This window comes from Neophocaena asiaeorientalis, unplaced genomic scaffold, assembly GCF_003031525.2.
Source record: "Neophocaena asiaeorientalis asiaeorientalis breed wild unplaced genomic scaffold, Neophocaena_asiaeorientalis_V1.1 scaffold11, whole genome shotgun sequence".
Classification (NCBI taxonomy): domain Eukaryota; kingdom Metazoa; phylum Chordata; class Mammalia; order Artiodactyla; family Phocoenidae; genus Neophocaena; species Neophocaena asiaeorientalis.
Window position 1 is genome coordinate 6,971,909 of NW_020173124.1, and position 25,448 is coordinate 6,997,356.

A 25,448-nucleotide genomic window follows, 5' to 3' on the forward strand; every position below is an offset into this window, starting at 1 on the left:
CATAAAAACTGAGACCAACCCAGGGAACAACTTGGGTTCACATCTCCTGTCTCTACTCATTTACTAGGTGGAATGGCAAGCCACCCCATTTAAATTATTTCTCTCTCTCTCTCTCTCTCTCTCTTTCCCCAAGTAGATAGAGTTGAATTCAAGTCATTTAAATCCAAGTATGTTTGGACCTCTTGCCATTGGTCATAATCTGTCCTCATTCTGCATTATCCTGCTTAATCTACATGGTATTTTATTATATTGGCTCATCTGTACTCACTGTAGGGAAAAAATGTAAGAGACTTTTTGTCAAGAGGGGAGCCTCAGTTTCAAACTCCCTATTGCTAGTATCTTCAGTCTACTATTCAGTTGTGTGCTAGTATTTTACTATTTGACCTTGACCCTCAGGCCTCACTCTGGCAACTCAAGCAGCTGCTGACCCCTAGAATGAGTAGGGTTCTCTGGCTTGAAGATTGCTGACCTATTTTCACAGTGCTCTGTAAGTTGTCAAGCCAATGGTGGATCCCAACTTTCTTTAACTTTCAAGATATTTGCTGTCTATCATACCCCATTTGCCACATGAACCCAAAATACTGGAACAACTCCAAATAACATATTTGGATCAGTAATAAAGTTTGGTTACACTTCTACAGTTTATCCTATCAAATTGCCTAAGCTCTGAGGAGGGAGAGAGAAATTGTTTCCAGAAACGGTTCAATTCACAGGTAATTTATCAATCCTATGGAACAAAGGATACAATGTAGCACTGAATTATGGAGATTCTTGTCCATTAAAAATAGGATTGGCAGCAACAGCTTATTTCACAGGATCCTCTAACTGGAGGTCATTAAATCCAGTGACATCTTGATCGGCTCTGAATTAGAACCCAAAAGATGAAAGACTCCACTTTTCCCATCTCTAATCTTATGAGCCACTCAACCTAAATCCTGGGTTTTATTGTCAAGCGTCATACTACACGGAGAAGCGTAAAAATACTCCTAACTAGATCAAGCTCACCCAACCTATAGTATAACAGCATCAGGATTCGTAACTTCCAGGCGATTGACCGTAAACCATGAAGAGCTAACATTTCTCTACCTTTAGAAAATCTGAAAACATCATGCCACCAAGAGAAATAGTCATGGGACAGCTTGCAAGCACTGAAATTTGGGACTCAGTTGTATTTTATTTTGCTTTTATTCCCCAGTCTCATCATTTCCTGCCCCCATCCTTTTCAATAAACGTATCTTAATGAAAGACATTAAAAAAAAAAGTTACTGGAAACATGTAAAGAAATATTCTTTAATACATAAGTGGTAATTAAAATGTGAACATGCCCTGAGGGCAGAAAATGGATACCTCTGTTAGGAATTTCAAAGCTAATAAACACAGCAATATAAATACACCATTAAATTGCATTGTAACCAACAAACAACATATGAATTATTGAGCCATACTTATACTTTAGGACCTGACTGCAGAATAGGCTGAAAGCAAACAAAAAATGTCCAAATTAATTGAGCAAGTAATAGGATACGGGAGGGTAAAATGTTTAAAAATGGAATAGCTGAAGCACTGAAGTATATAGATTCTCGAGAGGAATCCCAAGTGGCAAGAGGAAGCAGAAGAGAAGCAACAGAGAAAAGTTCAGAGTTTATTCTGGTAAATACATACCTGTGGTTTAGATCTCAGCACTGATGCCAGTTTGATTCTGAAGATAGAATATATTTCTAAAAGCATAGATGTAGAAAGAAAATGGGATTTAGTTTTGAATACAATATATAGCACTGTCCATGAACTTTTTTAAAAGTCTATCATGAGCTTCCACTTCCGGTCATGTTGGAGTATCAGGGACCAGATTTACCTGCCCACCTTAAGTAATTTTTAAAAACAGACTAAACATATGAAACAATTGTTTTCAGACATTGGACAACAGGAAGCAAGGACAGTAATCCCTGAGTGAAGGGAAACACACCAGGTGAGTCCCACCTCCAACATCCCCTTTTACTGCCTAGAGACAGTTTCTACGCTGAAACAAAGAGAGGAAACCCAAATGGACACTGGCTTTCTCCCTGAGTGGAGGAAATAGAGCTGATTATTTAAGAAAGGATCCCAAGGTGGCTCAAATTCAGAGCACACGGTTCTGGAGAGGGGAGAGCTTCACTGAGATCATGCTCAGGAGATCTGCAGAGAGTTCTTTGTGTCTTCAGCTGTGTACTGACCTTTGACACATGCATATGAGGAAACTACAAGGCTAGCTAAAGACCACTGTAAAGAAGCAATGCACAGAGCTCACACATGTCTGGAAATAGTTACATTTCCCCTCTTCCCCACCAGAGTGGAAAATCTCGTAACACACAGGTTACAAGGGCATCAGGTAGGGTACTCATAAGGCTATTGACTCAGTAGTGAGGAAAAATTTTCCCTAGAGTAAAGTTTACTCTAGTCCCATCCAGCAAAGTTTAAAAATGAGCCTATGGGATCAAACTGTTTCCAAGTAACTTAAGTGTGTCCAGAACAAAGTTCAAGGATATTTAAAAGAATAGAAAAATATTCCGCACCCAAGATAAGATTCACAACTGGCATCCAATGAAAAATCACTAAGCATGCAAATAGGCATAATGAAAAGGAAAAATAATTAATAGAAACAGATTCAGAAGATAGGACAAGTGGACAAATATATTAAAACAGATACTATAATTAGATTCAAGAAGGTAGAATATGGTTTCTCAACCTTGGCACTACTAACATTTGGGGACAGATAATTCTTCATTGCAGGGGCTGTCCTGAGCATTATGGGATGTTTAGCAGCATCTCTAACCACTAGATTCCATTAGCATTCCCCCACCCACCTTGTGACAAGCAAAAATATCTTCAGACATTGTCATATGTCTCCTGAGGGGCAAGATCACCTCTGGCTGAGAACCACTAAGATAGAAGAAAGTATGAGCAAGTTAAGGAGAGATATGGGTAATATCCCAAAGACCTGATTACAATTTCTACTGATGAAAAATACATCTGAGATGAAAAACACATTGAGTGAAATAAACAGCAGATTAGACACTGCAGAAAAAAATAATGGACTTGAATCTGAAGCAATAGAAATGCTCTAAAATGAAACACAGAGAGAGTCTACCATGGACTATAGTTATCTATTATGGTAGATGTTCTATAAATGGAGTTAGGAATATCAACTACAGGGCTGTTGTAGCAAACCATTCTAATGAAAGAAGATGAGAGGCTGAAAATCACAGTACTGATGGTAGGAAATTAATACAGCTACTACTGCAACTAATAATGTAGCAGTATAAGGATTACCTAACATTGAATTTTTTTGTACCAGTCACTTTGCTAAAGCACTTTATGTGCACTTTTTCATTTAATATTCACAACAATCTTTAGAGGCTGGTGTTACCATCCCCTTTTACAGGTATAGAAGCTGAATTTCAGACAGCTTAAATAAATAGTAAAGAGCACAAGATCATAAGATCACACAGTACTAATGGTAAAGGAGGAATTTGAACCCAAATTTATACTACTGTAGAGCTTGCCCTCTTAACCACTAGGCTTCCCAATACTAGTGGTTGGGAAGGAAATGCCTAGTTGAAAGGAAAACACTTGAGAGATGTTTCAAAGAAGAATCAAAGTGAAACTGATGACCGACTTGGATGTGGAAGAAAGAAAATACAGCAAATGGAAAGTGTTTTATCCAAGAAATAGCTGAAGGGTCAAAAATATAAATAAGGCTGTAAACATGTACCGTGCATAGAGCTTTAGAGCTGGAAGGAATATGAAAGATAATCTCTTCCAGGCACAGATGCGCACACACACACATACATAAACTTTTAAACAGCAAAAAGCGTACAGATCTAGAGATTTTGCTTTTCTTCTCCACATTTGCTGAGTGTTTTAAATGACTTGCTTAGTTTCCCCAGCTAGTTAGAGGCTATGCCAAAACTGAAGCTGTAATTGTCATGTTCTTTCTACTCGGACACCCTGCTTTTCCTGAATAAATATGTAAACGTGCCTACCCCATGCCTAGCACATGGCAGATTCTTAATAAATATTAGATGTTTCTATTGACAACCAATTAAGCCATTCAAAATGACTTATGCATATAGACACAGCATTACTGCATGGGGGCAGATTCACTCTGAAACTGTCTCATTCTTTTCTTCATGGAATAATCTGATTTACTATCAAATGTTGTAGCCAAGTCACAGTGACTGAGGAAAGAACATGTTTTTAGGATTATTTCCCTTCTTATAGTGTGTTCTTGAAACCCTCTCATGCTAAAGTGCCTAACACCTAAGCAGAATGGGAATAGAATAACTATCTCCACGTAACCAACATTACCTATGTTTACAATCCTTTCCACAGGAGGGATCGGCTGATGAAGGCAGCCAGTCTGAATTGTACAGTTACAGAAGCACGACAGAAACCAGGTGAGCCGTTCTCCACAGGATTCTATATTATCCAGATCCCATATCGGCCCCAAATCAAAAGACTGGCCTTAATCGCTTTATCCCCTCATTCTGCTCACACAATTGGTATGCCCAGTTAGAGATGGCTTTCTCTGCATGAGATTGCTGTCCCGAGCAACATGTGAAATAGTTTTCCTTTAAAGAGCCTCTCCATCGCCCTTGGCACCAACACTTCCTAATGTTTATGTTTTTGAGAGGAGAGTGTTGGTGATAAAGCTCTCGGTCACACGGAGGTGCCTTTTTGCCCCAGCAGTTCACAAGATATTCAGTTTTATTTAATGGCTTAACTGCTTCATAATTGCTCATATTCAGCTGCTCCTAAGCCTGAATGATCTCAGCTTTTAATATGCCTTGTCTAATTTTTAGCCACATCAATCTATACAAATAGCTCATCACTACTCTGAAATGCTAATGCTTGTCACATATTTCAGTCGCCTCTATAAGACCTTGTTCTTCCTGTGTTCATAAATCTTGTTAACATTTCAGGACCTTTATTTTCTTGTCCAATGATTCAAAGATATATATACACGTTTGTAAAAGGCCTAATCTCCTCCAAGGATGAAATTCTTTTAAAATATGGAATAAAAAAGATGTGACCTCTTTTTTCACTACATCTACATAGCACTATTTGTAATTATTCGTAGCATTTTACACCTTATCCCTTCTTTTTATAGTTATTCTCATATTTTTCTTACCTCCGCTTCTTGTTTGTAAACACCTTGGGATAAACCAAGGAGATAAATAACAACCGGGGAGTGAAGGGTAGCTGGAGATTGGGTGGTCAGAGGCCACTCTGTGAGATGAGATATGAGTTGAGAGCTGAAAAATGGTAACAGTTAGCCACAGTGAAGACTGGTCCAGTTCCAGTACCCCACTTTCTGTAGGAGAACAGCAAGCTTGTCATCATTCACTGTGTGTCATCAATCACTGTGTGACCTACTTCATCAGAATACTACTCTTTTCAGTAAGGTAACATCATCAGAAATGGGTAGGGCATTAAGAAGAAAAAGTTTCCGGAGACGCCTGAGTCAACTTGAAGTCTAAGGACTCCATTGTAAAATGCCCCATAATAGGGCACACTGGATATCAAGTAGAGATCCTTAAAGGTCCTCTAAATCACTGATAGTATATTACTATATTTATCTGATAAGTAAGTATATGCTGGTATATTAGTCTCTCCAATTACATTGAGAGCTTCTCCAAGGTAGAAACTATTTCTCTGTATCCTTGTTATTTATTGTTTATTGTGTATCACCCCCACTAAATACAAGCTCCAAGAATCCAGAGACCCTGTTGTCTTGTTCATAACTGCATACCCAGTCCTAGAATAGAGCACATAGAAGGCACTCAATGTGCCTACTAAATAAATGAGTGGAACCAATCTGGTATCAATGTGAACTTAAATTGTTTGCCAATAAAACTGTACGTTCCTTGGATCTAAAGGAGAGCCTTTATAACTGACCTAAATAGTTAGTGTCTATTTTTAAAGCCAATAAAATGTCCCTACAATAAACGACTATTACAATGGTCCTATATTCTTTAGGCTACAAGCGCTAGGTCTGGTAGAACTGACCAACACATCATACCTACCCCTCTTCCAACTCTTTGTACCCCAGAAACCCAGGCCCAGGTAGAAAGCAAAAAACAATGGCCACAGGAACCCTCTCTCAGAAGCTGGTGCTCTTACAGGGCACCACTACTGGTCATAGGAAGGGCTGCTATCTGACTCACATCTCCCAGCTCTCCTCTTCCTTACACTCTATTCTAACTTGTGAAAATACAGGATTTCTCTCTCTTTTCAGGAAGCTAATAACATACGGCATCATAGACTGAACATTCAGTGTTTGTTTCAATTTCTACATGTAAACATCCATTTTCCTTAAACCCAGTGTCATTACCTTCAAGGGCGTACTCATCCACAGGACTGTTTCAGTTGTATCTATCAGAATGCATCATTACCCAAGCACTATAAAGTCATTTACAGATCATGGTCTTCCCTGAGAGCTGAAACATAAAGTACGTGACATCATTTTTAACTGCGTTGACTGGACCTTCCACAAACACTCCAATAAAAGAATTGTGCTTTCTTCCTCCTCACGTACTTATTACCCTTAATAATACCTGTTATGACTGAGGCCTTTAGCAGAAAGAATGTTAGCTTAAAATTGTATGTTGTTAGTTATAATTTGTCTGCTAGGAAAAATGTTGCCTAAGTAATAAATATATTTTATTAATGAAAACTAGGTCAGAATAAAAAAAAAAAGTCCACTCTCCAACTACCTTTCTCCTTTTCCCCTAATGTGTGCTATTTTCCAAAAGCTTCAGGTGCTAGCAGAAACTATTATAGCAGCTGGGGATGGATTCTTCTTATAAGACCGTCCCTCGGAAAAATACTTGGATCAGTCAAATTGGTCTCCTGTGTTCTGGCCTCACTTTCTGCAACAATTCACCAGCATTTAACATCTCTCCTCTTTCAAGAATGTCTTATGGCATCATGATCTAATAAACTCACTCACATTAAACCTGAGGTGTTAGAGGTATAATATGTAACCTCACTCAGGAGTTATCTGTGTTTCAACAGGAGGTGTGGGAAAAGAAAGGACAGTGTTTAAAAGAGAGAAATGAATTCATAGTGGTGGTCTTTTCCATCTACTTGTAAGATCCAACTATGTGCAAATCTCAGAAGCATTCATTTGATCATTCATTTATTCAGTCAGTCACCAAATACTTTTTGAGGGCTTATTTATTATGTGCCAGTCACTGAGCGAGGTACTTAAGATGTTATGACAGACCTAGTCCCTGACCTTAAAGAATTTATAATACACAATTCTCTTGATTTTGGTTCACATAAGAACACTGAACATTTTGGCCAACATACTTCAAATATCCTGTACTTCTTTAGAGTCCCCCAAATCCTAGAAGTTTCTATACTAATTTTAGCTTAAAAGCATTACCTAGTTCTGACTTCTGTCAAGTCTTTCACTTCTCTTCAGCCTCTGTGGAGGAAAAAATAATCTCCCAGAATCTTTCCAAAGTTTTTCTCTGAAAGGCTTCAGAGTCAGTTTTAAACTTACAAACTGGGGAGACCCCTTAAATAGTTTCTATGTAAGATAATCCTCGAGATGTAGGTAGCAACTTTCTTCAAGGAGGAAAGCCATTCAGCACTTTAGGAAGCAAGACACCTCTCTTTCCAGCAGCCCATCAGAGATACGAGTAACAGACCAACTGTCCCCAGGCTTGAGAGAACTTGGACAATACCAACAGTCTAGAAAAGGCAATTGGTATCAGGAAGCACTAGGATATTTGTACCAGATGTTTACACCCGGCCTCCATATTGATGTTGGTGTCCATGCCTTACCCCTGGTATACACCCCTTTTAATCATTTCCCTTAACACTCATATAGATTCTTTCTGTTTGTACTCAGATCACTAAATATTTTTCTATTTTGTTTAACCTCATCAGTTTAAACTGGATAGTATGTCTTGACCCCATCCTGTGGAAGATAGGAAAAAAAGACAATATTGCCATTGAAACCCAAGGTTTGTCATCAAGATATAATGAAATTTATTAAAGAAATTAGTGACAGGCAGGAGACCCATTCCTGTATTATCTGAAGTTTCCAGGTAAAATGTCAGTGTCTGTACAGGAGCATTATGGATGGTAACACTAGTCATAAGTGCATTGAACCAAAGTTATGGTTGTAGTGAAGGAAAAGGATGCCACTTTGGAGCAAACACCATTCGTCAATTTGGGGACAGCTGATTTAAATTAGTAGGTTGCATAGAAACTTATTTCTGGAAACAAGTTTCAGGGCTGCTCTTGCAGGCTTTGAAGACCAGGAATTAGAGATACTTTTAAAAACTGTTCCCTCTATATATAGGGAAAAGAAGCTATATAAAGGAAGTAAAATACTCGTCTGGTTCTATATGAAGCAGAGCAAAGTCTTCTCTAGTAATTTTTTGCATGTGAAACCATGCTGTAGTTACTTTAAAATGACTAAGGTTAATAGTTGGAGCATCCAAACAATATTACAGGTATTTGGAAGGTTATAAATAAATAGTTATTAGGATATTTAGGGGATAAATTTAGACATATTGTATAAATCATAATGACGACTAACAAAATCCTGACCAAAAAACTGTAAATAATAATTATCAAGACCTTAAATTTTCCTTTGGATTTAAGCCAAAAAAATCCACATCTAAATTCGACCTACAAATTTGGTGTTCAGATATCTATTTTATTTGCTTATTTTAATTTTTATTGGAGAATAGTTGATTTACAATGTTGTGTTAGTTTCAGGTGTACAGCAAAGTGAATCACTTATACATATACCTTCAATATAGGCCATTACAGAGTATTGAGTAGCCTTCCCTGTGCTATACAGTAGGTTCTTATTAGTTATCTATTTTGTATACAGTAGTGTTCATATGTCAATCCCAATCTCCCAGTTTATCCCTTCCCCCACCTTACCCCCTGGTAACCATAAGTTGGTTTTCTACATCTGTGACTCTACTTCTGATTTACAGATAAGTTCATTTGTAGCCTTTTCTTAGAGTCCACATATGAGCGACGTCATATGATATTTGTCTTTCTCCGTCTGACTTACTTCACTCAGTACGACAACATCTAGCGGCATCCATGTTGCTGCAAATGGCATTATTTCATTCTTTTTTATGGCTGAGTAATATTCCATTGTATATATGTACCATATCTTTTTTATCCATTCCTCTGTTGATGGACATTTAGGTTACTTCCATGTCCTGGCTATTGTAAATAGTGCTGCAGTGAACATTGGGGTGCATATATCTTTTCGAATTATGGTTTTCTCCACATATATGCCCAGGAGTGGGATTGCTGGATGATATGGTAGCTCTATTGTTAGTTTTTTAAGGAACCTCCATACTGTTCTCCATAATGGCTGTACCAATTTACATTCCCACCAACAGTGTAGGAGGGTTCCCTTTTCTCCACACCCTCTCCAGCATTTATTGTTTGTAGACTTTTTGATGATGGCCATTCTGACAGGTGTGAGGAGATACCTCACTGTAGTTTTGATTTGCATTTCTCTAATAATTAGTGATGTTGAGCATCTTTTCATGTGATTTTTAGCCATCTCAGATATCTGTTTTACATGAGCATCACCCATCTTCTGTCTTAAGCCTTTATGATTACTTAAAGTATGTAATGCCCTCTTGCTATTATCCTCAGCTTCTTTCTTGCAAGGAGATGGACAAGCCACATTCATTACATAAAATTAAATTCCTCAATGCCCCATCTCTTGCACACACACACACACACACACACACACACACATACACACGTCTCCTTTCCAAACAACCACTCTTCCCAGCCATGCAGAAGAGACTAGGCCTTGGGAATGGTACTCTTAGATTACCTGAAAACATACATCCTCAGGAATCACAGTCTAAGTGAATATGGGGTCAATTCATTTTTTCAAAATAGAGATATTGATTCATTGTCCTTGCTCATTAATTTTTTCCATCTCCATGATCCAGAATAGTTTACCTTGTCCCCTCCATCAGGCTAAATTCCAGCCATACTTTAAGGCTCCATTCAAGTGCCACATCATCCACACATTTTCCCTGACCCAGCCAGACAACTTAAACACTTTCTTCCCTCTGAGCCACATGATTCCCACAGTAAGGACCACACCATCAATAACAAAACTTGGAGCAAACCCAACCAGAGTAAACGCTCCTCAACCACAGACTGTGCTGGGTTAAATAGTGCCCCCCTAAAATTTATGTCCATCCAGAACCTCACAGTGTGACTTTACTTGAAAATAGGGTTTTTCAGATATAATTGGTTAAGATGAGATTTGGGATTAGGGTGGGCCCTATCCTAAAGACTAGAGTCCTCATAAGGATAGAGGCACAGATACACAGAGGGAAGACAGCCAAGAAAAGATAGAGGCAGAGTTATGCTACCACAAGCCAAAGAATGCCAAGGATTGCCAGGAAACATCAGAAGCTAGAAGAGGCAAAAACAAATTCTTCTCTACAGCCTTTGGAGGAAGTATGGCCCTGTTGACACCTTGATTTGAGACTTCTAACCTCCAGCACTATGAGAGAATAAATTTCTGTTGTTTTAAGCCACCAGTTTTTAGTAATTTGTTTTAGTAGCTCTAGGAATTAATACATTGATCATGTCTTATACTTTTATTTCTTCAAGTTTCAGAGGGGTTTGGGTTTATGGCTGGTGATCAATAATCAATGCTTATTGACTAACAGGAAGATACTTTATGATGATTGTGAAAGTCAGGACAGCTGATCTGTGTAGCCATAACTGAGTGGCTTTAGGTGGAGACATTGGACCATTCTCAAGATACTTGTGAAGCATAAGAGTCCTGCTAGTGATTTCCCAATGCCATGGATAGATTCAAGTTCAAGAGGAAGACAAGAGCCGCTGTTTTTATGGATTTGTTATTGGTGGAGGGGATTAATACATCAAATATATTTTCTATTCAAAAGCATTTTCTCTTACCTACATGCTACTTATTTACTCCTCTCTTAAAAGGGAGCTGTGGGATTATAAGCAGAGGAAAGGTTTTGCTCCAAGCCTTTGATATGCTAATTTGATCATTAACTTCCACGACCATATGTAGTTTCCAAATTTCCTATATTTATTTGATCATGGATTACTTTGGGTTGGAGGGCATATCCAAGGAATAATATTTTGAGTTAACACATTTTGGGAAGCTGACCTAATTAATAACCCTTGCCTCTTATATTGAGATTCTTTAGGCCAAAAATAACAAGGAAGATGAATTAGAATGGCTTAAACAATAAAAATTATTATCTCATATAGCAAGAAGTTCTTCATTAGGTGTCTCCAGGGATGGTTAATTCAGCTGATCAGTGGTGTCATCAGTCCCCATGAACTTTTTTGCAGTGAGAATATCAATTTATTCTCTTAAAACTCAAGGATTTTGAAATGTTTGTCTTTTTTTTTAATGAATTGGTTCCTTCCCTTTTTTTTTTAACCTTTTTATTAGAGTATAATTGCTTTACAATGGTTGTTTCTCTTTTTTGCTTTCTTCAGTATGTCTTGTGGTTCCTCTTAGGACTGCAGCAGCTCCAGCCATCACAACCATATATGCCAATCAGAGAGGCATATCATTCCCAGAAGCCTCCTGTCCAGTTCCCCTCACATCTCATTGGCCAAAATTGTGCCACATTTCCCTGCTTAACCCAACCACTGTCAAGGGGAACTAGGCTACCATGATTGGCTTAAATCACTCACACTCAATATATTCTCTGAAACTGGGAAGGTAGTCTCCCAGCATGAATGAGTCATACTTCTGGGACAGTATGGAGGGGAAACTCAACAAAACCATGATTCTGTTAGTGGGGCTGTTGGTTGCCCCTCAACAGCCATCTATCCCTTCTTCCATACCAACAGAACGATCATTTTTGGGCAGAACAGTGATGTGTTCAGCCCCCATTGTGTGAATCATCATTAACAAAGCCATTCCTAGAAATCTCATTCATTTTTGCCAGATGCTAGCTTTCCCAGACTCTTGTACTGTGGGTGCCATAGGACATGGTTCTGGCCAATGAGATATGAGTAAAAGTTTTCTGCAGTCTTTTAATATATCCATATATCTATATCTACTTATAAATCTTATTTGTCTAATCTAGCAGTCTGTCTATACAGAGACAGAAAAAGACAGACACAGAGAGAGAATTAGCTTAAGCCACTTCTCCTCCCACCTACCACTACTCCCACTCCTCCTTTATGCCTTTGAATATGGCCATGTTCCCAAGAGTTGTGGCAGCTACCTTATGGCCCTGAGGTAACCAGCACAAGAGCCAAATACCAACAAACTGAGAATGACTGTGCAGAAGATGGGAAGAACCTATCGTCAGTGAGCTACAGAATCCATCCTGGATGTTCACACGCCTGACACTCTTCATAACACCTATTCACATCAGGGTGAACATCCACAGAACACAGAAAGCAAGATGCCAGAACACCCAATCCTAGAGTGAAGACACTGTTGCAGCTGAATCCCCTAACCCTGACCCCCTAAAAAAAAGGAACAAAGAAGTATTGGTTTGGGAGTGTGTCAAAGACAGACAGAAAAGCACCCACAAAGGCAGGTATCCCCAGCTCTTTGGCTCATCCTACACCGTTTGGAGCTGTATCTGGGAGGTGCTCGGAGGTGCCCCTGTGCTCCCAGTGTTGTTGGGAGGGGCCACACAGATAACTGGGGGGAGAATGCTTCTCTGCTGTGAAGAAAGCAGTTGGAGCCTCAGGGAGGTAATAGATCAGGAGAAGGGGCAAGTGTGTCCCTTAGTGACTCCCACAATAATCATCTTAACCAGCTTTTATCTGAACAAATCTGTGAGATGAAGTGAAATGGCCCAACCAGGATCATCAGCGCTGGTTCTGTATCACCCACCTACCCTAACTCCCAGGATGGTCCCGGTGGCAAACCACTCTTTGGGGTATGTCTCTTCACTCCCTCCCTATAAGTTCCCTCCAAATCTACTCACTTGTGACCACAGTTTTGTAAAGTACAGGCAAAGCACTAAATTTCAAAAGTATGCTTGGAAAAGGGGAACTGAAAATGCAGTAATGAAATGAGATGAGCTGGCGGAGCAAGCACAGGCTTGGTGCTTTACCAGCAGCAAAGAGAGCTTAGCAAGTGCACAGAATCAGCCCACTCACTTTCCTCAAATTATGACCATACCTTCATTCTAATCATTTATACAAAAACAGTATACACGTTATGCCTTCATCATGCACTTTTATCATGTGTCATGTAACTTTAAAACACTTTCATTTATTTGTATATTACATTATTCTAAGAAATATGCATTGATTCATGGCTTCTGAAATTTTAAAATCTGAGTTCAGGTCAAAAGAAGGAGGAAGAAAAGGAAGAATCAGTAATGGAGGAGAAGAAGAAGAAAAATAAATGATTTTCTAACTAGAGGTCTCCTTACAGATTTCCTCATTCTATGCCCTTTCCTATTCAGGCAAGGAATGGAGAAATTAGTTTTGTGCCAGCACAAAAATCCATATTTCTACAATTCCCTTCCAGTGCTGTTCTCAAGCGACTCATCGTTTTAATTTCAACACCAATTTGTCAGACTGAAGGGTGGGAGAATTTTAATCATAAATTATTTGCATGGAAGCACATAAAGAACTTGCCACAAAACTATACATTCCTTGAAATATGTAAAAGTATTACTTTTCACACTTTCTAGCTCTTTGATTGTAGTGGTATCTGTTAGGCTCATAATAGACCCATGGACTTAAGAAGGCTTCTCAAACATAACCATGCCATCCCTCAGGGGACAAACAAGACTGACAAATATTCAACCAGAAATACCGTCTAGAATCACAGTGTTTCTGATAAAGGAGGTTTCTGTTTCATTTAATCACCGAAGGTCTTGTGGGTCCAGATCAATCCCCCCACATCCTCAAGGAGGGGTGCAGGCAGGGGGAGGCAGGAAGGAATGTCCCAATGATACTGTGAGGCTTCAGGCATTTCCTTCAGCTCCGCCTCCCAGAACTTCCTTTCCAACCTCCTGGTTCTCACTGGTTTGCATCCTGCATCTCATGGCTGTGTCACTGATGTCCATATCTATTCAGTTGCTACATATGAAATTGGACCAAACATCATATCCTCATCTGGACAGGCTTTTGGAGCTCCCTTGGCTCTGCTTTTGGCAGTGAGCCAATCCCACCTACCCAGTGCCCCCTCACTCCCCAGGTCCTGCTAGCCCAGGTCAAGCCCTTTGAACCTACAGGGGGATTAAACATTAGCAAAAATGAGTCAGCTTTGCTTTGAAAGGTAGGCAAAGGGAAACAAATGGAGAATGAACATAGATTTGGCTTTGGTCAACACGCCTAATTTGGAAAATTCCTATGTCTTACCTGGAAATAGCACTGCCCTAGGACTTAGAAAACCTCTGAATAGCTGGATGACCCTTATCAAGGTAGCTCAATTTTCTAAAGTGTGTGATCAAAAGATCTGGACCACTCAATCCCCGAAGTCCCCTCCAGATCTAAGATTCCATGGTTGGATGAAGTAAGTGGATCAGAAAGCACAGGTATATAAACTTTCTAATAATAAACATTCCTTAAACAACACAAGATGATGAGGGAGCCCAGGAGGAGGCACCAAGCAAACAAAAATCAGGATAGCTAAGTTTTCTTCTGTTACCCCATCCCTGTCTGAGAGAAAGCAACCAAGATTGGTTTTTGGCAGGCTGATTAGCAACCTAGGGGAAAATCTAAAGTACGTACTTACAGGATTCCTAACCCCAGCCACTTCCCCAGCTCAGTGAATGTTAAATCATGATGAGGAAAGTAGATTTGAGTATTGTAATCTGATTCTTTTAAAGTTCCAGAGGCTTTGGTTCAGAAAGAGCACATTACCAATTTACATCCTATTTGGAACGTATAAATATTGTTTTAAAAGGCCCAAACTTAAAGCATCTATAATGAAATAACAATCCCCTGGGCTATATTCAAGTGCAGCACAGAATATATATTTTGTCTTAATTTAATCACATTCTCAATAGGAAAAGAAGTACAACAAACATACAAATGTTCAGATTTACCCTGCTAGAGTAAGAAGGATATCCAGAAGGTAAGGCTTGTCCTTGACAAATTCTGTCTTCCATTTCCCTGACCGATACATCAAATTTCTGCAGCCCTCCAACCAGTTTTCATTTCCCAGAAGTCTTATTCCTAGCTGACTGTCATCTATTCTTCTATAGATAATGGCTTTTAGCTGATACTGGTTTAAGGTGTTTCTTTTCCCAAGTGTATTTGCATATATAAGTGAAAGCTTCAAATCATCAGCCTTAGGTTTAAGAAGCTAATTATGATATGGGTGAGGGGAAGGTGGGGAGTAGGGTAGAAAATAGGAAAGCATTTTGGTGGAAAATTCTCAATTTGTCATCTCCCCTTGTCAAAGTCCAAGAGAGAGAGAAAGAGAGTTACAAACAGACATCAAGGTACTCAAACCAGAAACTGTCACCTGCTGGACTTTTAGATTTCTTTTAGTTACAAGTGACAAAAGCACAAATCATCTTGAGGAAATCTGGGACTTTGCTGGCTCATGATAGGAAAGAAAAGAACAATAAGACATGGGAAGAGCAGAGATGCTACTGAACCTCTGAAACTATTGGAATTAGGTACTTAGATGCACAGTGGGCTTTTACTCTGTTTCCCATTCCTGCCTCTCTGCCTGTGCACTTCTTCCTCTTCCCCTGCAGAATGATTTTTTTTCAAATGAGAGGGTACATAACCTTTGACAGTTGCTGAGTTTTACATCTTACAGACTGACCCCTAGAAAGAGGCTGCCCTCAAGCTCTCTCTGGCCCCCAGTCCACCCAAGGAAAGTACTCATGACCTCCGCTTAAATCAGCCCTGGGACCAGTCAACTGGGGCCAGAGGGAGGGCTGCTGCAATTGGTTCAGGTCCCAGGGTGGACCCAGCATGTAGAGCCTGGGAATGGAGACATGAAAGGATACTCAGGTGTTTATTCCTGTGTTAACTGTGAAGATAAGGGAAAGAGCCACTTCTTAGCAAAGGGATCCTGGCAGACAGTCCCAGGTGCCAGATGTCCTCTACAACTGGCACAGCACAGTGCTGCTTAAAGACCCAGTGTCTCACATTGGCAAAAAATCCTCACTCCGTCACTATGGAACGCCATGTGGTTTCAAGTCCCTGGGAACTATAAAGAACATAGCCTTCTTGGGTTAAATGTGTAATACAGAGACAGCAACAGGACAATATCATGGGGACACCCGGATAGGAGAAAAGGACTTCGTAGATACTACGTGTCATACCAGTATCCACTGGTCCACACCTACCGGACAGTCTCTGGGATTTCCAGAAATGGTTGATGGTGGGGGCAGAGGGAGCTCTGCTGGAAGCTGGAGTTTCTGCAATAGTAATTAGTAATTAGCAAAATAAGAATTAATGCTACTAGTGTAGGGCACAAGGGCATAGGGTTAAGAGCTGGGGCTCTGGAGCTGGACGGGCTGGGTTCAAATTCTTGCTGCACCACTTCCTAGCTATGCGATCTTGGGCAAATGGCTAGTACCTCTGCGCCTCAGGTTTTTCATTTGAAAAATGAGAATAATAACAGTACTTACCTCACAAAGTTATTTTGAGGATTAAAATATGTAATAGCACTTTAAAAATTGTATTTCTCATGTAGATACAGACAGAGACCTCTGAAAACTACAGTATCTCCAGATCCAAAGGCATGAATTTAGGTAAAATTTAAAATATAAATAGGACATTTCAGGGCAGAGAGTTATGCCTAATACCTCAGTCTATCCAGCATATAGACACCTACCTACTCTGATTTTGAGTTCACTGTGTCAGGCAGGAAAGAGTTATTTCTAACTCTTACTCTCCTCCTACCATATCTCTAAAGGTCTGATCTCAAGCAGCTTTTTGATGGCTTTGGAATTCTTGGGCCCAGGCCTTGAAGACCTCCCAGTTTGGGCCCCAGCCCCACTGATTCTGGTCTCTAAAACCTGGAACTTCAGAGTCTCTAAGAATTACTGGGGAAATATGGGGAAGGAGGGGGAGATAAGTCCTGAGAGGACTGAGGAGTATCTCACAATGACCCGCTGAAGGAGATAAGAAATAAAAAAGAAGAGTATACATTTGTGCAGCCTGGCACAGTGGTCCAGGCTGTCCTGGAGACAAATGATAACACCCAGCTGTCTTCCAGGGCAAGGTCAAGGCAAACAATTCATCTTTGGCTACCTACCATGGTTCTGAAATAACAGGGAGTTAGAAGACAGCCAGGTTAATCCAGAGCACTTATAATCAAAGAGTGGCAACATCCAGGTCAGCTGCACTACTCCTTCCTGAAGTCAGGGAAATGTCAGCTCAGATACAAAATGGAAAAGTGGACTCTTTTGAACTGTTGACTGAAGATAACCATTGGTTGTGAGTGCAGTGAGTGTTTTTCTTCCTCTCTCTCTTAAAAGGAAGTTGCTAAACTTGTTACTGGAAAGAGTCAGATTCCTTAGATTGTTCCATATGCCCAAATCTGACAGTTACACTGGCACACTTTGATTCCCCATTTCAAAAATGTGTGTGGAGACGCAACTGAGCGGCTTCCATGTCACATCCTGTTCTCTCAATCCAGCTTTTGACATTTGCAGAGGACTCTTCCAAGGGAGTAAACTAAGCACAGATAGAACTCAGTCTTTTCCCTTTCAGCCATCTCTTCCTTTAACATATTCTTCATCAAAGATGCACTAGAAAACACTGTCTAGTGCGTAGTGAAGGTGTAATTTTTCAGTTTCTCACTGAGACGCAGGTTGGCAAATAGGTTAATTTTAACTTCACAGATTGCAAGGTGTGTGAATAGAACAGCTATATCAAGAACAAAATAGAGCTGAGAAGAAAGAGCTGCTCTGAACCAGTAGGCTGTTTCCTCCCTAAGGTCACAGAGGGCACAGGGGCTATTGCATTGACTGCTGAAACAGCACTGAGTTACAGAACTTCAAAAGTATCTGCCCCTTTGGTTCTTATCAGGAAAAGAGAAGTGTGTGGAACATGAAAGAAAGAAAGAGATACCCAAATTTTTCATGGATAATAATTATAGCTAACATTGATTAGGTGCTTGCTGCATGCCATGCACCAGACCAGGAATATAACACACATGATCTCATTTAATTCTTACCACAACTCTATGAGGAAGGGACAATTTCAATCTCCTTTTGTAGATGCGGAAGCCAGGGCTCAGAGAAGTTAAAATATTGCTTGAAATCACATAACTGATAAATGGGGGCAGTGAGATTTGCACCAAGGTCTGTCTGGCTTCAGAACCCATATCCCATTTCTCTATCCTGGCTTGTGCCAAAACCCAAAGATAAGAAAAAATTGTTTGCTGTCAGCCTTCAGTTGCTTGAGGCCTCCTGCACAGTTTAGGGATTACCCTCTCACCTCTTTCTTCCTGGCACCCATTTGTTAGATCCTCCTTCAGAAGAGTGAGTAAATAGGGGCTACGGGCCAGGGAAAGAGGAAAGAGCAAGCAATTGATTTGACGCACCTGTTACGAAACCCATGGAGGAAGTAATTAAAACCAGTGGGTAGAGAGATTTAGGGATTATCTGCATGTTTCAGTTATCAAAAGTGTTCACTGTTCTTCATAAACCTACATAATCAAGTTGGCTCCAGAGCAGTTTTGTTTGCTTTGCCCTTTTACCCACCTAATTAGCCTAGACAAAGACTTCATCTCTGGTTTTAGATGAACAAAGTCATTCTGTATGAAACATAACTGGTTCTGCAAGTCGTACAACAGCAAGGGCCCACCCTTAGATTAAATACAATTTAAGGCCGGTAACAAGCAAGGTCAGTAAATCATTTTAAGGCCTCTTACTACTACTGCCTACCTAATTAGGGTGTGTTTATTCATTTTCAAATGCCAGAAAAGTCCAAAGGAGATTTTGCTCATCTTAACAAAGCATGGATCTTAAAAGGGTGTCGCTTCAATACAACCAACTTAGATTCACAGTTTTGTCATTCCCTGGGTATAGACCCTTGTCTTAGTGATAGAAAACACACACACACACACATACACACAAATACATACTCAAATAAATATTTGCAATGATAATATATTGACTCAAGTAAAGCTTTGTTAAATACTTTGTTTAAAAAAAACCTGAATATTAGCCTGAGGATATTAAATGACTGTCTTGGGGGATAAAGGCAGAATGCTATTCCTGTTTGATTTAGGGGCAAAGCAGAAAGCTAGGGCAGCATGAAGTGCTGACGTTTTGTAAGCTTGTATATTAAAATAAGTATTTCTCCTTGGATGAAGTCACAGTTATCTGAATGCTTTGGAAAAGAGAGCTCCCTTTTAAATCTTTCTGACAAAATTCATCCCTTGAATGAAATATATCTCTTCCCACAGGTCATTATAGCCATTGATTGATAAATGGACACTGTGGCAGAAACTGCCAGCTGCTCACTAGAATCCATGTTTTCCACTTCCTGGGAGCACAGGGGGCATGTGCTTCCCACTCTTTTCTGCAGTTAGAGGTGACCATTTAGCCAGTGGAGTATGGGCAGAAGTGATGTGTGCCACCTCCAGGCCCATAAGAGCCTTCCACGCTTGCACCTCTCTGCCCTTTTCCCTACCAGCTGTGCACTTGGAAGCCACATGTTAAAGATGGCACAGCTTCCTTATGCCTGGACCCTTAAATGACTTCATGAAACAGGGCCACCCTTCTGCCCTGTTTACTTGCCCAGTATCATCATGTGAGCAAGAAATAAATTTCATTGTGTTTTAGCCATAATATATTTTGGGGTCTATTCTTATGGCAGTTAGCCTGCCCTAATTAATAGACACATTTTTCAGGCAAAAATCAGCTCCAAATCTATTATAATCATTTCAGTTTTGACTGACCTCCTAGGTGTGACCCAGTAGAGGCATTAACCCCCTATAGCTAAGTCCCTATTGTTATTTACTTAGCACAGCTACGTGGAGTAGCTTGACTGCAAATCAACATCTGTAAATCAGAACATCTGCCCTTGAGACTTTTCACTTAAGACTCATTTTGAAAATACTGTTGGTTTTCCTCTGTCCAGGGAGCCTTGACACATGCAAAGTACCTTTTCTAATTCACAGGCCAAGAGTTTCTAATGATGCCTCCATCTTAGTCTATCTAGAGAATGAATACCTACCTCTTTGAAGTGGCTCCCAGGAAACTCACAATTTCATATAGTAATTGTCTGAGTAAGATTTAACTTTCTTTAAACAAATTGTGCATCAATTCCCATCTCAACTGAAGGCATAAAAAGAATTTTTAGTTTTTTTGAACAATGTGAAGACCAACTAGAAAACAATGTGCATAAAACTAGTCTAAGGTAAATGCTGTTTTCTTCAATATTCCATGCAATTACTCTGAAATATTTTTTAAAGTGGTTTCAAAAAATATTTTAAGATGATTTTTAAAAATCTGCCTAAACAGCATGTATAAATTATCTTTTGAAGTATGCAAATTATTTGTTCACATACAAGAACACCAACCCCCCATCTTCCCCATCCTCCCCTCCTCATTATTGAAGAACAAATATTCTGAGGAAATTATTTGATTCCCTAGTTTCTGTCTTCACAGATTGCTGAAACAGGAAATCAGAATAGGGTTCAGGGCAGAGACCAGTCCTAGAAATTGGGGAGGGAGATTAGGAGGAAGATAGAAGAGAAAATGTGAGGGGAAAGAAAGAAGAGCTAATACAGCAGAAACTAACACAACATTGTAAAGCAATTATACTCCAATAAAGATATTAAAAACAAAGAAAGAAAGAAAGAAAGAAAGAAAGAAGAGCAAAGCTTAAAAACAAGAGAAAGGAAGTGCCGTGCTCAGACAAACAGGCAACATGGAGCTGGGAAAGGGAGCTGAGGGTGTTGAATAGATACTTATGCAGTGACTGGAGGGGAGGATGAGTCAGGGACACCACTTCATAGGCTGCTTGAAGCAGTTCAGTAATGTGACCAGTATGTTATGATTTCATTGATCCGTGAATTATAAATTCAGAGTATATTAACTTTTAGTGCTCAAATCATAATAGTACTTCCTACAAATGAAGTTCTCAGCCTCCTTGCCCAACACCTGCAAATTGCTACCCCCACGTTATTTGTGGAGCCTCCAAAGAAGTGAGTCCTTTGTGCTTAAAGAACAACTGTCCACTAGTCACCAGTTGGTGTCTTCCAACCAGTCTTTTCCATGGTTGATGTCCACTCCTTGACTTGAAGGAGCCTCTTGGTTGCCACTGATAATACATCCCTTATGAGATCACCAGCCAGCTCAGGGGTGAGAAGTTGAGGGAGCTTATGGCTACAGTAAAATGAAAAAGTCAAATGAATGACCCGGGGCTGGACATCCACCTGCCTTCTTACCCAAATTCAGCTTATGTTAATCACTGGCCAAGTTAAGTAACTCTTTGGTGTATGTCCTCTCCATACTTAGTTCATCTTCTGTTTCCTCTAATCTTTATTTCTTTGTAAACATGTCTTGAAGGCAAAAGGAATCTGATCTCAAAATGGATTCCTGTTTTGGTTTTTGAGGTCTGCCAGTAATTTGTACCATCTAAGGACATCAGAAGCAGCTATTTTGACCATAACCAGATGGCTGCAGCTTCCCAAATTATCTGTATCTTGACTGTAACATTTTTTCCCATTTGTTTTATGAAACTTTTTGTGAATCTATTGGTATCTTTTATTTCAGCAATGAAAATTCCCCCAAGGAACATCTTTTCAGTCTCCCTCTAAGCTTTTTCCTAGTAGTTGTAAATTGTGAGGTTAAATATGAATTAAATAATCTGTTCAACTTTATAATGCTACAAAGAAACATCAGCAACTTCCCAGTAGGCCATGCTAATTTATACAGAAAAGCTAGGTTAGATCCAAATCTCAATGTTTCAGTAACCATGCCCTGGCTCCTCAAAAAATCAGCCTCAACTCAAAAAATAAAACAAAAAAAAAAAAAAAAAAAAAAAAAAAAAAGAAGAAAGAAAGAAAATTTTAAAAACAATAATATGTACTGTGTGTGCATAAAGTTTTATACATATATATTTCATTTATATGCATTATATATGTATATAAAACTTTATGGAGCTACGGTTACACAAAAGTCTAAATTTCAGCCAAAATTGGGAAGAAGATGAAAAGAAGACCCTAAACTCTGGTAACTGGACTTTATTTGGAGTCATTATTAAAAATTGATTTGGGGGCTTCCCTGGTGGCACAGTGGTTGAGAGTCCACCTGCCGATGCAGGGGACGCGGGTTCGTGCCCCGGTCCGGGAGGATCCCACATGCCACGGAGCGGCTGGGCCCGTGAGCCATGGCCGCTGAGCCTGCGCGGCCGGAGCCTGTGCTCCGCAGCAGGAGAGGCCACAACAGTGAGAGGCCCGCGTACCGCAAAAAAAAAAAAAAAAAAAAAAAAAAAAATTGATTTGATTAGGAAAGGATTTCAATGGAAGAAACAGAAAAGCTGTAATTACTGTCATTGGACTGAAACGCGCTATGAGATTATGCAGTCTCTCTCCTCTCTTGCTGAGACATGCTCCTCTTTAGAAAGACAGCAAGTTTAATCCCCATCTCTTCCTTGCACAGGGCAAGAGTGATTGAGAAGTCTACACGTGACCAGCAGAACTATCTTTTGTACCCATTCCAGTACTTCAGCTGGATCTTTGTCCAGTCTGGGGTTACTCTGGCAACACAGTGATAAATACTACCTCTTTCAGTGTAGCCTGCCCTGGCAAAGGCTTCAGTGACAGTTAAGGAGGAAACCAGATAAAAAAGGGAAGCTGGAGGATGTCACTGTAGAAGCAGAGAGGGTTGGAGTATTAGTCTGCATTTTTCCGCACCTGATTTACATTTCTTATGCTAGTCCTTAAGTATATGGGAAAAGATCACCAACTTGGGTTAAGAGACTGATCTGAGGAGTGGCTCAGGTCATTCTTTAAACCTCTCTGGGCCCTTGTTTGTTCCAACTGCAAATTAAGAACAATTCCTTATTATATTTCCAGGGCAACTCTGAGAATTTGAGATGCTAACACACTGGCCATTAAACATTTGCATTTTGCATTGTCAGGATAGGCTAAATTATGCTGTGGTTAAAAAAAAAATCTAAACTAAAATTTTTGTGCTTTAGCATGACACAAGTTGATTATCTCATACACAGTCCAGGGCCGACCTGGGCCACTCTCCAGGGCAGCTGTTCTCCAAGCAGCAGGATAGCAATCCCTGATACTTAGATCCTAGGGCTCCACCATCTCCACACATGTCCTCCTCCATGACAACCGTGGCAGGAGAAGAGACTAGGAACTCACAACCTGTTGGTCGGAACTTGTCACGTGACTTCTCCCAAGTGTGGGGGCAAGTTTTCCCACTTCCTCAGGTGAGTTCAGTGAGAATTAAAAGTCTCGTCTACAGAGTTCTGTAAGAAAGCACATGTGATACATATAAAATATCTAAGAAACCATAGATAACAGTACAGGGAGTTTTAAATATGCTCACAACTACCTGAGAAACAGAATCTTTGTGCCTAAGACTCAGCTTCATGCCAGGAAAGCTGAAAAGAATCATAACATTTCCTTCTCTCAGAGAGCTTTCCTTCTTATTGGAAAGACAAGATATCCTTCAAAGAAACAAGGCAGGTGGAAATAGTGAAAAGAGCTTTGTGTTAGGAGCCAGACTACTTGGATTCTACTGCCAGCTCTGTCGCTTACTAACTGCATCATCTTGGGCAAGTACCTTGGTCATTCTCAGGTTTTCATCTAAAAACTACATAAGAGCATCTACTTCATCTGCCTTACAGGGCTGTGGTGAGGACCAGGTGAGATGACTGGCATGCCTGAGAACTGGGAATGACAAAGTGTTCTCCACATATAAGCTGTATCTGGAGAACAATACAGAATACTACAATAATAGCACTTGAACAATTTATTGAGTACCTACTCTTTTATAGACTTTATACTTTACATAGGATTTCTCTTCTTGGAGTTTGGCTGTGGATTTAAACAGGAAGAGAGAAGGAAGAGAAACTCAGTTACTCAATTCCATGTGTGGCGAGTGGCTTGAAACAGATGGAGGGGCTGGATTTGTAAGAGTAAGGCCTACCGTTAAAGACAAAAAGAGATGAAAAGTTTCTGGAGAAGTGTGGTTGCACAGCAATGTGAATATATTTAACATTACTGAATTGTACACTTAAAAATGCTTAAGATGGTAAATCTTATGTTGTGTATTTTACCACAATTAAACATTTTTAAACAAAAGCAAAACAAAACTTTTCAAAAAGAAGGTAGATCTGAATAGTACAAATGGTTTCTGAGAAACCAGAGTGGTCGTAGGGAAGGGCCCATGGATGGAAAAATTGTAAACGCAGGTTGACAAGAGTGGCCTAGATGCAGGTGTTAATAGGAATTTGTAATAGGTTCTTGAATAGGAAAATGACATGACAAAAATGCTGTTTAACAAGTTTAATTGGACATGATATTCAGGATGAATATTTATATCTGGAGAGAGGCAGGAAGAATGGACCATATACAATTATTTCTTGAATCTAGAGAAACGTGACTAGAGCCTCAGCCAGGGAATGGAGAGGAAGAAAATGTGGCTGTGAAGACAAAAACCAATATATTGTGCCACTGATTGGATAAGGAGGATAATGGAAAGAGGAGAGTCCAAGATACCCCCAAGTTTGAATCTGGAAGGTGGCAAAAATGACTTTGCACCTTTCATCTGCTATCACATAAGGAGGGCCATCTTAAATATTCTGACACAAAAGGAAAATTATATGATTACTTAATAATAAAAGGAGAGCTAAAGACAAATTGTTCATTTTAATCTATTTGAAGTGGCCACACGAGCTCTTCATTAGAAAAGCGGGATTAAACTAAGGTTTAAACTAGGGCCATCCCCCTTGATGGCCATCTCCCCATTACCTCTGAACAGGTCCACGGTCCTGAGCATAACATGCAAGGCCTTGGTTAGTCTGGCCACACCACACTTTCTTGAACCTTTAACTCATTACATCCTCTCATATGACCTCATGCAAACTGCCTAAGGCTTCCACAAGCAGGCCATGCAATTTCTCACCTCATGCCTTTGCTTCTTCAGTTCCCTCTAAATGGAATCCTCTTCCAGTTAGTTATGACTAACTGCATACATGTTCTTCTATCTCTAGGGTAACCAGTTCATCTGGATTTGTCCAACACCATCACCATTTTAAAACGGAAAGAACCGTGTCCCAGGAAACCCATCAGCATCGGGCAAACTGTGATGGATGGTCACCTTACACCTTTATTGTATCACAAGCCAAAGGACAGAGAGAGCAGCCTAGGTATTTCTATAAGCACTTTATTTGTATTGTCTCAATTTCTATAAGCACTAGGTATTTCTATAAGCACTTATTTGTATTGTCTCAATCATCAAAGCCACCAAGAA